Below are 15,200 nucleotides of genomic sequence, written 5' to 3'. Positions count from 1 at the left end.
TGACATGAGACAGAATAACAGGAGAAAATCAAACAAAGCTTTATAACATATATACATAGGAGAGACTCAGGAAAACTGAGCAACTCACCAAAATGGTGGAGGGTCTCATCTTAAATACCATCTTCAGCTAAAGACAAAGGAAGATGTCGGGGGTAGGAGAGTCAGTTATGAGAGATTACTAGAAAAGCACAGTAAACAAGAGTAAGGTTATTATGCAGATTTAGGTCCTTGCCTTCCACAATGATAAGAGTGTCTGGAGATAAGGTCATCTCCCCTTCTTCCTGGCTCAGAGAGGGAGACAGTCTTTACAGATGGAGAGTTCCCTTACAGATGTAAATGTCTCTTACAAAGGGTAACTTCTACTTCTGCTTGGTTTTCAGAGCTTTTCCCATGTTTGCTGTTTTTAGAAGTAACAAAACCGAAATAATCCCTATGCCAAAGGGACACATTTTGGGGTGGCAAATTCTGATCCCCGACAGGAACAGTCTACAAAATACTCAACTGACATTCCTCAAAACTGTCAAGGTCATAAAGGACAATGGAAGACTGAAAAACTCACAGCTTGGAGGAAACCGTAAGGACACACAACAACTAAATGCAATGTGGCAATCTGGATGGATCTTGGAAGAGAAAAAGGACATTATGGAAAAATGGACGACATTTGAATAAAGCATGTAGTTCAGTTAATAGTATTGTACCGTTAATTTCTTGGTTTTGACAAATACACCATAGTTATCAAGAAGCTCACATTAAGGGTAGCTGGGCAAAGGGTATAAGAACTCTGTACTATCTTTTCAACTTTCCTGTAAATCCAAAGTTGTTCCAAATTTAAAAGTTTGTTTTTAAAAATATCAGCACCCCACCAGAATGGAAAGATGAAAAAGAAAAAGCAAAAGTCACACAAAATAACCTAAACTGAACTAAAAATAAAAACAAACCTGAAAACAGCAAGTGTTGTCCAGCAGCCAGAACCCGCATACACAGCTAGGGGGTGTGAACTAATGAACACATCCACTGCAGGACTGCTGACTGATATAAGCTAAAGCTGGACATACAAACTTTATTCACGAAAGCCCCAAATTGGAACCCACCCTGTGATATTGTGACTTTTATAATAAGACAGATACATTTGGTCTTGTCCTGTTTCTGGCACACAGCTCCTAAAACACTTGGAATGTCCTAAGTGGTCAGAATGATAAAGGTGTCTCGTTATGCATACTAAGCCCCTTTCGACCACATTTGAGTTTATGCTAATGCAGGTGACTTTTGGAAAGCACTTAGGGATGGGGGATGGTTGCCAAGGGAACCAACCACGTGACCAGAGTGTGAGAACTTTCAGCCCCACACCCACCTCCCAGGAAGAAAGAGGGGCTGGAGGTTGAATCAATGGCCAATGGCCAGTGGTACCTATGTAAGGAAGCCTGCATAAAAACCCAAAGAGACAAATTCAGAGAGTTTCTAGGTTGGTAATACACAGAGGTGCTGCCGGAGTGGCATGCTCAGAGAGCATGAAAACTTCGCGTCCTTTCCCCATCCCTTGCCCTGTGCATCCCTTCCATCGGGCTGTTCCTGAGTTGTGTCCTTTTATAATAAACCAGTGACCTAGTAAATCAAATGTTTCTCAGAGCCACTCTGACAAATTAACGGAACCCGTAGAGGGTGTGGTGGGAACCTTCCGCCAGTCAGAAGCACAGGTGACAACCTGGACTTGCAATTGACACTGAAATGGGGAGGAGGGCAGTCTTGTGGGACTGAGCCCTTAGCCCGCGGGCTCTGACGCTGTCTCCAGGTAGATAGTGTCAGAATTAAGTTGAACTGTAGCACACCCAGCTGGTGTCACACAATGGCTTGGTGGTGTTGGAAAACTCACATGTTGGAACTGGTGTCAGAATCGTATCTCCAAATGTTCGTTGACAAGGGAACGGGTGATAAATTGAGATGTCTTTAATGAGCAAACCATAACTGCACAAAACGGTGAAAAACATCTCAGAGACCAACGCTGAAGGAAAGAAGTCCTATTTTATTTCTCTTTCTCCTCTCACACACGGCTGGGAGGGGTGTGAATTAATACATCTAGCCTATCCCCGAATTCTGCTGGTCTGACCTTCAAAACACGCCCACAGTCTGATCACCTCTTGCCCCTCCCACAGCCATCACCCTGGTCCATCACTGACCAGTCTCCTCACAGGAAGCTCCCTGCTTCCGTCCTCACCTCCCTCTGTCTGTTCCCCACACCGCCAACAGAGGGAGCCTTTTGCCACTTACGCAAGGTCCAGTTCCTTTTCTGCTCCGTTATGTAGCTTCAAGGTCACACCTAGAAAAGTCTAAGAGATCACAGGAGCCCACAAGGCTCTGAAGCATCTGGCGCCTTCCCTCTCTGCTCTCTTATCCCACCCTTTCCCCCTGGCTTGTTCACTCCATTTCAGCCACACTGCTCTCCTGGCAGTTCCTGAAACACATAGGACACCTTCTAGCCTCAGGGCCTTTGCACTGGCTGTTCCTCTGCTTGGAATCTTCTTTCCCCAGACACCTACGTGGCTCGCCCCTCCTGCTTCAGGTGGTTGCGCCAATGCCCCTGACTACCTGGAATGAGACAATATTAGAGAAGCGTTAATTTCATTAGGTGTGGTAAAGGGATTTACAGCAGAGGAGAACACTTTCTGGTAAAAGAAAGAAATAAAAACAAGGCCAGAGTTGAGGTGACGACATTACCACCTCAAAGCTGAACTATGAGCAGACATAAATAATTACATTTTAACCTTGACTGTCACCAGGTGGCCAGAGAACAATGCCGTGGTTTTTTCCTGCAGTTAGGACATTTAGAAAGCTCTGGGCACAAGATATGCTGTAACTGGAAAAGGCAACCAATCAGAACTGGTCTCGGACATAGCCTTGCAAACTCTTTACTTTTTGCCTTTAAAAACCAGCCACTCTAAGACGGAGTGGGGGGGTCACCTATCAACTTGTGGCATGAGGTATACTTCCCGGACTTGCAAACCATTTTTTTTTTCTTAAACCCTGCTAACTTTTTTTTTTTTTGCAGGGGAAGATTTGCCCTATGCTAACATCTGTGCCAATCTTCTTCCTTTTTTGTTCCCCCCTAAAGCCCCAGTAGATAGTTGTATATAGTTGAAAGTTTTTCTGTGTGAGCCACCACCATAGCATGGCTACTGACACACAAGTGGTGTGGTTCCACACTCAGGAACCGAACCCGGGCCACCAAAGCAGACTGCCCCGAACTTTAACCACGAGGCCATCAGGGCTGCCTCTGCAAACTTTTTAGGTAAGAAAGCCTCTTTTCCTTTAAAATTACATTTTTGCCTTGTAAAGCTGTTTATTTCACTTAAAATTTCTGGTGACCAGGATGGGATGTGAAGTGGCTGCCTGATCTCCTCCTGCGGGTCGACTGGATGCTGCATGAGGGCACAACCCAGAGCCACCTGACGGCTCCCCCACAACACCAATGGCCCCAGGAGGACGACTAATGGAAGGCCCTCTCCTGTCCTCGACCTCCCACGCTTTGGTAGAGGTCTAGAGGCTGTTCCAGGAGGGGAATCCTTCATATGGTTCAGCTGCAGCTGAATTACAGGGAGGTTCCGCCTTTGGGATGGGCACCTTTTCTTCTAAAGTTTGCTCTAGAGAAACAGCAGATGGCCAGCCACCTGCCACCCCTCCTGCCTCTTTTATGTACAAAAATTATGGGCCAAATACTTGCAAGTTTCCCTTCTTACCTGGGTCCAAACCACCAAAGATGATCTAAGATTACATTGGCCACAATGGGGCTCCTCTGACATTTCCCAATTGGTTTATTTGTGTGCTCAATTAGAAAAAAGGGGATGTCGCACCTCTCAGAAACAATGGGAAACCTGTTTTAATTGGTACCTGGAGGCTTCCAAAAGGGGAAATGAATCCGTCCTCGATTCTCTGAGAAGGAAGCACTCTAAAATAGAGGAAAGACTTAATCAATTAGGAGCTTCAAACTCCGGTGACGACTGGATGGAATAAAAAAAATCTGAAGATCTACTCGTTTCTCCTCCTTCCCCCACCTCTTCCCCTTCATCTACCACCACCTCCTCGTGCCCCCCACTCTACCCGGATCTGTCAGAACTCCCTACTTCAACTCCTCTGAAAGGCCTGACCTAAAATTAAGCAATAAGGGAGCAGGCTGCATGGCCTAGTGGTTAAGTTCAGCATCTTCCACTTAACAATCGGGGCTTAGCTCCCAGGCATGGAGCTGCATCACTTTTCAGCAGCCATGCTATGGCAGCGACCCACATACAAAATAGAAGAAGGTTGGCACAGATGTTAGCTCAGGGAGAATCTTCCTCAGCAAAAAAAAAAAAAAAAAGTAAAAATAAAATAAAATAAAGCATGTAAAGATGGGTAAGCTTTTGAGATAATTCAAGATCGTAATGGCCATTCTGCGGAATCTTTTCTGCATAAGTTTCCCATAAGTCCACCTTAGGGATTACCCTTAAAAGAGAAGATTCAAAACCTCTCCTCATGGAATGCATTCTTTGATTAATATGCAGAAGCTTTGGAAAGACACAATGACTTCAAAAACAGCTCTAAAAAGAATCCTTCAGCAAAAAGAAAATAATCTTTAACAGAAATCTTTGGCCACCTGAACAAGTCCATCTGCCAGGGAGCAATTTGGATCCAACTATTCTTTTGAGTTTTATGCCTGAGACACGGCTGAAATTTTAAAGATCTCTGTTCGGGTCTGTCTGTGTATGTTTACGTATGTGAGCTTCTCTCTCTACGTATTTGTCTGTCTCCAGATGATATAATTTCTAAGAGTTCTGTTTAATTGGCTTGAAGTAAGCACTTAGAAAAATTAGTTCTAAATGTAATAGATACTAGCCCAGATGACCATAAAAGATAACTTACATTTGTTAGTTTAGGGGCTGGCCCAGTAGCATAGTGGTTAACTTTGAGCACCCTGCTTTGGCAGCCCAGTGTCCACCAGTTTGGATCCCAGGCACCAACCTACACAGCGCTCATTGAGCCACGCTGTGGCGGCGTCCCACAGAGAAGAACCAGAGGGACCTACAACCAGGATATACAACTACGTACTGGGGCTTTGGAGAGAAAAAACAAAAAGAGGAAGATTGGCAATAGATGTTAGTTCAGAGCCAATCTTCCTCACCAAAAAAATGCATACCTGAAAAAAAAAATTTGTTGGTTTAATAAAAGCAGGCATGTCTTCAGAGTTATCAATATTAAATATAATGCAAACACAACTTTTTCTGCCTGGGTTTACCAGTCGGATGTGTTCATGCTGTTTCTGCTGTGGAATTTGTCAGCAGGGGGAACGACTTGGGGTGATGGTTAACTATTTAATGTCTAGTTCAAACATAGCTGTTAAAATCAAATGTTCAAATAAATGTAAATAAAATAGAAGCTTATACTACGTTAAACTAAATAATGGATATTTATAAAATATCTAAATCATTTCTGGATAGGCTGGTATACTGAGACATTGATTGCTAAACATAAGTGTGTCTAGTTTTGGCTTTCTTTTTTTTTTTTTTTACAGAGATGATGTTTGAGTCTATCAAGAGATGTGTTTTGTGCCACATTGAAAAGTTTTCTGTAAGGAGAAATATGCTTCTAGAAATTATAAAATATGTTTATGGCCTTGCTAATCTACGACAGGATGGTAAGATATGATAGACAGTTCATAATTGTCTTCTTCCTAGTTTTCACTGGAAAGCAAAGATTACAAACCGTTAAAAAAAAAAAAAAGCTGGAAGAGGAGCTGAGAAAACAAAATGAAACAAAGAGAAAATGTCAGAAAACTTAGAATAATAAATGTAAATTAATTCTATGCAAACTAGGTGCATTGATGCTGACAGAATGCAGACAAAGCAGCAGGAGCTCCTTTGAAGATAAGAAGCTGGGCTGGCCCGGTGGCGCAGTGGTTAAGTGCACACGTTCCGCTTCAGCAGCCTGGGGTTCCCTGGTTCGGATCCTGGGTGCACACATGGCACCACTTGGCAAGCCATGCTGTGGCAGGCGTCCCACATATAAAGTAGAGGAAGGTGGGCATGGATGTTAGCTCAGGGCCAGTCTTCCTCAGCAAAAAGAGGAGGATTGGCAGCAGATGTTACCTCAGGGCTAATCTTCCTCCAAAAAAAAAAAAGAAGAAGATAGAAGCAATGGAACTCTCAAGAGAACTTTCTCCTACTGTGGAAGGATTTACTGTAACTTATTTTTCAAACCATGGTCATAGACCATTGGTAAATTATGAGAAACATTTATTTAAATAAAAAATGTATATGGTATCTACATTTATCAATATAGATAAATGAGTAATACATATATCTTCAATTTTATCTATAATACATAGGTAAATTTATTATTAAATTTTTATTTCAATTACTTATATGATTTTATATATATAGGTATATGCTGGACCATAATATACAGTATATTTCTTGCTATGAAATGATGCAATATGTTCAAAAGCCACTGATCTTTGGGGCTAGCCTGTGGTGCAGCGGTTAAGTTTGCATGCTCCACTTGAGTGGCCTGGGGTTCATAGATTCAGATCCCAGGAACTGACCTACGACCACTCATCAAGCCATGCTGTGGCAGCATCCCACATAAAACAGCAGAAGATTGGCACAGATGTGAGCTCAGTGACAATCTTCCTTAAGGAAAAAGAGGAAGATTGGCAGCAGATGTTAGCTCAGGGCAAAATCTTTATCACCAAAAAAAAAAAGGGAAGCTGGTACAAAATTAGAATTTTATTTTCTCTCTCGTAAAAGGAGCATTTTCCTGAACTTCTAGTCTGCTCTCGATAAAGAGATTACAAAAAGTTTTCCTTATTTTTGAGTAAGTCTAATCAAAAGACAGGAAAATCTAGATTTTATTAAAATAATTTCCTATATTCAGAAAGCCTGAGGTCTCTCTATTAGGGTTTATTTATTTATTTATTTTTAAAGATTTTATTTTTCCTTTTTCTCCCCAATGCCCCCCGGTACATAGTTGTATATTTTTAGTTGTGGGTCCTTCTAGTTGTGGCATGTGGGATGCTGCCTCAGCGTGGCCTGATGAGCAGTGTCATGTCCACGCCCAGGATCTGAACCGGTGAAACCCTGGGCTGCCGAAGCAGAGCATGCGAACTTAACCACTCGGCCACGGGGCCGGCCCCTTGATATACTTTTTTTTAGTTCATAATAGTTTACATCAGTTGTACGTTATTTCTTGTCTGTCACCACATAAGTGCTCCCCTTCACCCCCTGTGACCCCCATTCCCCATCCCCTGGTAACCAATGAACTGTTTTCTTTGTCCCAGTACTTGTTTATATTCCACATATGAGTGGAATCATCTGGTGTTTGTCTTTCTCAGACTGGCTTATTTCGCTTAGCATAATTCCCTCTAGGTCCTTCCATGTTACTGCAAATGGGATGAATTTGTCTTTTCTTCTGGCTGAATAGTATTCCATTGTATATATATATATATCACATCTTCTTTATCCAATCATCCGTCAGTGGGCACTTGGATTGTTTCCATGTCTGGGCTATTGTGGATAGTGCTGCAATGAACATGTGGAAGCATCTGTTACTTTGGATTGTTGATTTCAAGTTGTTTGGGTAGATAACCAGTGGTGGGATAGCTGGGTCATATGTCATTCTGTTTTTAGTTTTTTGAGAAATCTCCATGCTGTTTTCCACAGTGGCTGCCCCAGTTTGCCCTCCCACCAGCAGTGTGTGAGGGTTCCTTCTCTCCACACCCTCTCCAACATTTGTTATTTTTAGTCAGTGATTATAGCCATTCTAACGGGCATAAGATGGTATCTGAGTGTAGTTTTGACTTGCATTTCCCTGACAATTAGTGATGTTGAACATCTTTTCATGTGTTTATTGGCCATCTGTATATCTTCTTTGGAAAAATGTCTATTCATCTCCTCTGCCCACTTTTCGATCAGGTTGTTTGCTTTCTTATTGTTCAGTTGTGTGAGTTCCTTATATATTATGGAGATTCACCCCTTATCAGATATATGATTTGCAAATATTTTCTCCCAGTTGGTAGGTTGTCTCTTTGTTTCGATCCTAGTTTCTTTTGCGTTGCAGAAGCTCTTTAGTCTGATGAATTCTCACTTGTTTATTTTTTCTTTTGTTTTTCTTGTCTGAGAGGACACGGTATTTGAAAAGATCCTTTTTAGTTAGATGTCAAAGAGTGTACTACCAATATTATCTTCCAGGAGTTTTATAGTTTCAGGATGTATCTTCAAGTCTTTGATCCATTTTGAGTTAATTTTTGTGTATGGTGTGAAATAGCGGTCTACCTTCATTCTTTTTTCGTTTCTTTTCTTTTCTTTTTTTTTGGGGGGGGGAAGATTAGCCCTGAGCTAACTGCTGCCAATCCTCCTCTTTTTGCTGAGGAAGACTAGCCCTGAGCTAACATCCGTGCCCATCTTCTCCTACTTTATATGTGAGATGCCTACCACAGCATGGCTTGCCAAGTGGTGCCATGTCCACACCTGGGATCTGAACCAGCCAACTCCAGGCCCCCAAAGCGGAATGTGCAAACTTAACTGCTGCACCACCAGGCTGGCCTCCACCTTCATTCTTTTGCATGTGGCTGTCCAGTTTTTCCAACACCATTTATGGAAGAGACTATCCCTTCTCCATTGTATGTTCTTGGCAGCTTTGTTGAAGATTAACTGTCCATAGATGTGTGGTTTTATTTCTGGGCTTTCAGTTCTGTTCCATTGATCTGTGTACCTGTTTTTGTACCAGTACCATGCTGTTTTGATCACTATGGCTTTGTAGTACATTTTGAAGTCAGGGATTGTGATGCCTCCAGCTTTGTTCTTTTTTCTCAGGATTGCCTTAGCAGTTCGGGGTCTTTGATTGTCCCATATGAATTTTAGGATTCTTTGTTCTATTTCTGTGAAGAATGTCATTGGGATTCTGATAGGGATTGCATTGAATCTGTAGATTGCTTTGGGCAGCATGGACATTTTAACTATGTTTATTCTTCCAATCCATGAGCAAGGAATCTCTTTAAGTCATTATCAATTTCTCTCAGTACTGTCTTATAGTTTTCATTACATAAGTCCTTCACCTCCTTGGTTAAATTGGTTCCTAGATACTTTATGTTTTTAGCTGCGATTGCAAATGGAATTATGTTCCTGAGTTCTCTTTCTGTAAGTTCGTTATTGGAGTATAGAAAAGCAACTGATTCTTGTAAGTTGACTCTGTACCCTGCAACTTTACTGTAGTTGTTAATTATTTCTATCAGTTTTCCAATGGATTTTGGGGGGTAAAACCTTTTGATATTTTTAACAAACTTCCCCCAGGCTTCAAATCCTGGGTAAAATCTTTCTTTTGACTTAAAAAGGAACTTTGGGAGTTTTCAATGAGCTCTGAGACTTCTCAAAGAATTTATTCTCTCTACAAAGAGGGAGATATTAAATGAATTAGATGCTTGATATATTAAATTACATTATGTTATGTCTTTATAAATATATGTTGTGATTTCCAGAAATTATGTGAAATTCCTGGAAATCTAATATGTCCTTGTATACAATGTTGCCTGCACCAAAATTGAGGCTCACACTGAAGATCAGGAAAGCTCCTTGGCTGACTTTCACACAAAGGCAGAGACAACAAAATGTACAAAGTTTATGACACATGTGGATGAAAACCATTCTGCTTCTCTTGCAAAAAAAAAAAAAAATGACCCCTCATTGCCAGACTTTTGCCATCCTGATGTCCTTGTAACACAGCAACAGTCTGCTCCTGGATAAGAGAAATTAAGATGAATGAACAATGGGTATAAATTAAACAGTCAGTGCTATGGGAAACCCAAGACAGCCACTTGATTCTTCCCAGCTCCCTTGCAAACCTCGTTTTTTCATTTTTACATTCCTTCACCCACTATAGTGTGCTAAGAAAAACTATTTCTGTCCCCAGAGGCCTCAGAACTCCTCCCTCTGTGTGCTTTGAACACCTGCAGCTGGATTTCATTCAAATGCTACTTAATATGCATTATCATAATTATCATTATGTTCCAGTTATTGTATGTGTGTCTTCTTGATAGGGTAAAGCCCTCCTTTGCCATAAAGCTGACAATCTCACAATGGCAAAGAAGTTATTAGAAAAATGTATTTCCCACTTTGGGTTTGCCTTCCACAGTCTCCAGTGATCAAGGTATCCACTTCACTGGGCAAATCACACAAACCTTAATGAAAACCTTTTCTTTTTTTAAAAGATTTTATTTTTCCTTTTTCTCCCCAAAGCCCCCCAGTACATCACTGTGTATTTTTAGTTGTAGGTCCTTCTAGTTGTGGCATGTGGGACACCGCCTCATCACAGCTTGATGAGTGGTGCCATGTCCACACCCATGATCCGAACCAGTGAAACCCTGGGCTGCCGAAGTAGAGCACGTGAACTTAACCACTCTGCCATGTGGCCAGCCCTGAAAATCTTTTAAATTTCTTGGACTTGTAAACTTTTTGGTTCCTATCATTCTCGATCATCAGGCAAAGTTAAGACAACTAATGGAAAAACTGGATTCAAGTAGAAAACAAATTAAATTAATTTTTAATTATGTAATCATGAGATTACATGAACTCAGGAAGATGCTCTAATGTTTTGTTTTTCCAGATTTAAAGAAATGTTTTCTCTTAAGCTAACTAGGACTTATAGCAAGTTATAAGCAGAATTGAAGCATTTATCTTTTTCTCCCTACCTGACCCCTTGAGAATTTGCAAACTTTTGATAAGTGAGTATGCTTATTTTCATGGCAATATGGCTGTTTGCATAAGTTCAATAAGAATCTGTTCTTCTTATAGCAGGACACATTTGGAAACTCTGGTTATATTTCCAAGGCTTTGAATGGAATGTCATATTTGAGAAAAACATGCATAAACTTGGATATGACCAAATAGCTTTGCAGAACAAGGACTGACTTTATAAAACAAATAAAGCCACTTGGAAATGTTGGCCTGGTACCTTGCTTACAGGGTTCCCATCAAACTTAGCAGGTGAGTAAAGAAAGACACTGCCCTGGCAGGTGCGAGAACCTCAGGATATTTTGGGGACCTTGAAAAGAAAATAATTCACCCAAATCTGTAGGTGTTGCAGGTGGATTCTAATGACAAGTCCTTGGCTTGTCTTTCTTGGCCTGGAGAGTTCTTTAAAATTCAATCTGAGATTCTTTTTTTTTCTTCTCCCCAAAGTCCCCCATTATGTAGTTGTATATTCTAGTTGTAGGTCCTTCTAGTTGTGTTATGTGGGACACCACCTCAGCATGGCTTGATGAGTAGTGCTAGGTCCACGCCCAGGATGCAAATCAGTGAAACACTAGGCCACAAAAGCAGAGCTCATGAACTCAACCACTCAGCTGTGGGGCCGGCCCTGAGATTCTTTATAAAGTTCCAGCAAAGTCAATTTAAAAGAGCCCATATGATCGATCATATTCTTGCTGTACTTATGTAAATAATTGGGCCAAGTTTATTAAAACTAGACTTATTTTGCAAGCCAATGAGTCTTAATTTGGCTATCTTTGGTAAAAATGAGGGTGATTACAGAGAGAAAAATTATGTTTCAGTAAAAACTATAATACACATTGGTGAATAATGTATTCTAATTCTGCTAATTATCTTTGAGGTTTGTATTTTTTATCTGTGAACTGGACTGGAACTTGAATTCCTCTAGTTTCTTCAAATATCCGGTACAGATCTACAAACTAACATTTTCAATTTTTTCCATCCTTTTCATTTAAAATCACTGAGAACTGAAACCACCCTTTTGTCCTGAGGCTCTGCAAACCGAAACTGGACAGCTTGGTATAAACTTAAGAGAGAGCACCACAATTGCCCATGTTTAGACAATCTTCATGCTGTTGCTGTATAAGCCACTCAAAAGGTTTACCTGAACATCTCATGACATCATGAGAGACATTTAAAACTGCCAGAGATGCTTTGACCCTGACATCTAGAAATCTTGACTAGCCATTGCCTGGATTCTGGAATTAATTTATAATTTTCTCCAGCCATTAACCTTGTTTTTCTTTCTGTTTCATCAGATTTCACTTGAGTTTCCAGGCCCTAACCTTGATTGGTTTACAAGCCTCTTCTGGATTCCCCAAGGATTGGGGTCCGTTATAGAGAGGATACCAAAAATTTGGGCTATTTTGTTAATAAATGTGGTCATCTATTTAATTATCAAATGTGGTCTTAGGTGTTGTTCCAAAGCCATTGATAAGAATCATGCAACTAAAATATTAGTCATGCAAAGCATTCCTCGCACCTCCCACCTGGTACCCAGAAATATTTTAAAATACAGATACAACAGTTTCATTTTTCTGACCCTGATCTTTGCCCTTTCCCAGCAGGAAGCAGCTTTCCCAGCAGGAAGAGGTCTTTGCCCCCATTTCCCAAGATTGAGGAATGATCATAATACAGTGAGGATTAAAATCGAGAATGAAGGAGTTAAAATTTCCCTGGATTAGGGTGAAAGTGTGCCTCATACCCACAAGGTTGACGTGGGAAACAAAGTAACCAAAATTTCTGAGCTTGTTTTGCAGAACAACAAGAGGACCACCGATAAGAGAGCAGCTTGCTGGCAGCTCCCCCCTCACCTGAATAAACACTGCACAGTGGTGTCTGGACACCACCCCCCCACCGGCAACCCACATGATGCTGGTTCCAGCCACAACCTACCTTCAGCCCATGCCACCCTCTGATGCCTCCTACGTGGGACTGGATGGGACCCAAACAGCGTAGGGAGCACTTGGGCATCAAGCAAACTGCATACGCCTCAAATTGATCTAAGGAGTCACCCTGGTGAACCTATGAGCAACAGGGGAAAACAATAAAGAAAGAGAGAAGAATGAGGCCACAGTCAATGTGATGCTTATCATGATCACTTCAAGGCTGAGCTATGAGCAGAAATTTAAAATTACATTTTAACCTTGACTGTTGCCAGGTGGCCAGAGAACAATGTGGTAGCTCTTCCCTGGTTAGGACATTTAGAAAGCCCGGGCACAAGATACATTGTAGCTGGAAAGGAAGACCAAGCAGAACTGGGCTCAGCCTTAATCTTGCACACTTTGTCCTTTTTAGATTTTAAACCCAGCCACCCCAAGGCCGAGGGGGGGGTCACCTATCAACTTGCGGGTTGAGGTGTACTTCCCTGGTTTGCAAACCTTTATTTATTTTTTTTATTAATGTTATGATAGATTACAACCTTGTGAGATTTCAGTTGTACATTATTGTTAGTCATGTTGTGGGTACACCACTTCCCCCTTTGTGCCCTTCCCCCACCCCCCCCTTTTCCCTGGTAACCACCGATCTGATCTCCTTGTCAATATGTTAACTTCCACCTATGAGTGGAGTCATATAGAGTTCATCTTTCTCTGACTGGCTTATTTCGCTTAACACAATACCCTCGAGGTCCATCCACGTTGCTGCGAATGGGCCAATTTTGTCTTTTTTTATGGCTGAATAGTATTCCATTGTGTATATATACCATATCTTCTTTATCCAATCATCAGTTTCTGGGCATGTAGGTTGGTTCCACGTCTTGGCTATTGTAAATAATGCTGCGATGAACACAGGGGTGCAAGCGACTCTTGGGATTTCTGATTTCAGGTTCTTAGGATAGATACCCAGTAATGGGATGGCTGGGTCATAGGGTATTTCTATTTTTAACTTTTTGAGAAATCTCCATACTGTTTTCCATAGTGGCTGTACCAGTTTGCATTCCCACCAACAGTGTATGAGGGTTCCTCTTTCTCCACAACCTCTCCAACATTTGTCGTTCTTGGTTTTGGATGTTTTTGCCAATCTAACGGGGGTAAGGTGATATCTTAGTGTAGTTTTGATTTGCATTTCCCTGATGACTAGCGATGATGAACATCTTTTCATGTGTCTATTGGCCATATTCATATCTTCTTTTGAGAAATGTCTGTTCATGTCCTCTGCCCATTTTTTGATCGGGTTGTTTGTTTTTTTGTTGTTAAGCAGTGTGAGTTCTTTGTATATTATGGAGATTAACCCTTTGTCGGATAAGTGGCTTGTAAATATTTTTTCCCAATTAGTGAGCTGTTTTTTTGTTTCAATTCTGTTTTCCCTTGCCTTGAAGAAGCTCTTTAGTCTGATGAAGTCCCATTTGTTTATTCTTTCTATTGTTTCCCTCAACTGAGGAGTTACAGTGTCCGAAAAGATTCTTTTGAAACTGATGTCAAAGAGTGTACTGCCTATATTCTCTTCCAAAAGACTTATTGTCTCAGGCCTAATCTTTAGGTCTTTGATCCATTTTGAGTTTATTTTGGTGTGTGGTGAAAAAGAATGGTCGATTTTCAATCTTTTGCATGTGGCTGTCCAGTTTTCCCAGCACCATTTGTTGAAGAGACTTTCTTTTCTCCATTGTAGGCCCTCTGCTCCTTTGTCGAAGATTAGCTGTCCATAGATGTGTGGTTTTATCTCTGGGCTTTTAATTCTGTTCCATTGATCTGTGGACCTGTTTTTGTACCAGTACCATGCTGTTTTGATCACTGTAGCTTTGTAGTATGTTTTGAAATCGGGGATTGTGATTCTGCCGGCTTTGTTTTTCTTGCTCAGGATTGCTTTAGCAATTCGCAGTCTTTTGTTGCCCCATATGAATTTTAGGATTCTTTGTTCAATTTCTATGAAGAATGTTCTTGGGATTCTGATTGGGATAGCATTGAATCTGTAGATTGCTTCAGGTAATATGGACATTTTAACTATGTTTATTCTTCCAATCCATGTGCATGGAATGTCTTTCCATCTCTTTATGTCGTCGTCAATTTCTTTCAAGAAAGTCTTGCAGTTTTCATTGTATAGATCGTTCAGTTCCTCAGTTAAGTTTATCCCAAGGTATTTTATTCTTTTCGTTGCGATTGTGAATGGGATTGAGTTCTTGAGTTCTTTTTCTGTTAGTTCATTGTTAGTGTATAGAAATGCTACTGATTTATGTATGCTGATTTTATACCCTGCTACTTTGCTGTAGTTGTTATTTCTAATAGTTTTTCTATGGATTCTTTGGGGTTTTCTCTATATAAGATCATGTCATCTGCAAACAGCGAGAGTTTTACTTCTTCATTACCTATTTGGATTCCTTTTATTTCTTTTTCCTGCCGAATTGCTCTGGCCAACACCTCCAGTACTATGTTGAATAGGAGTGGTGAAAGTGGGCACCCTTGTCTTGTTCCTGTC

Source organism: Equus quagga, chromosome 13 (genome assembly GCF_021613505.1).
Source record: "Equus quagga isolate Etosha38 chromosome 13, UCLA_HA_Equagga_1.0, whole genome shotgun sequence".
Taxonomy (NCBI): Eukaryota; Metazoa; Chordata; class Mammalia; order Perissodactyla; family Equidae; genus Equus; species Equus quagga.
Note: the sequence above shows the minus strand (reverse complement) of the source record.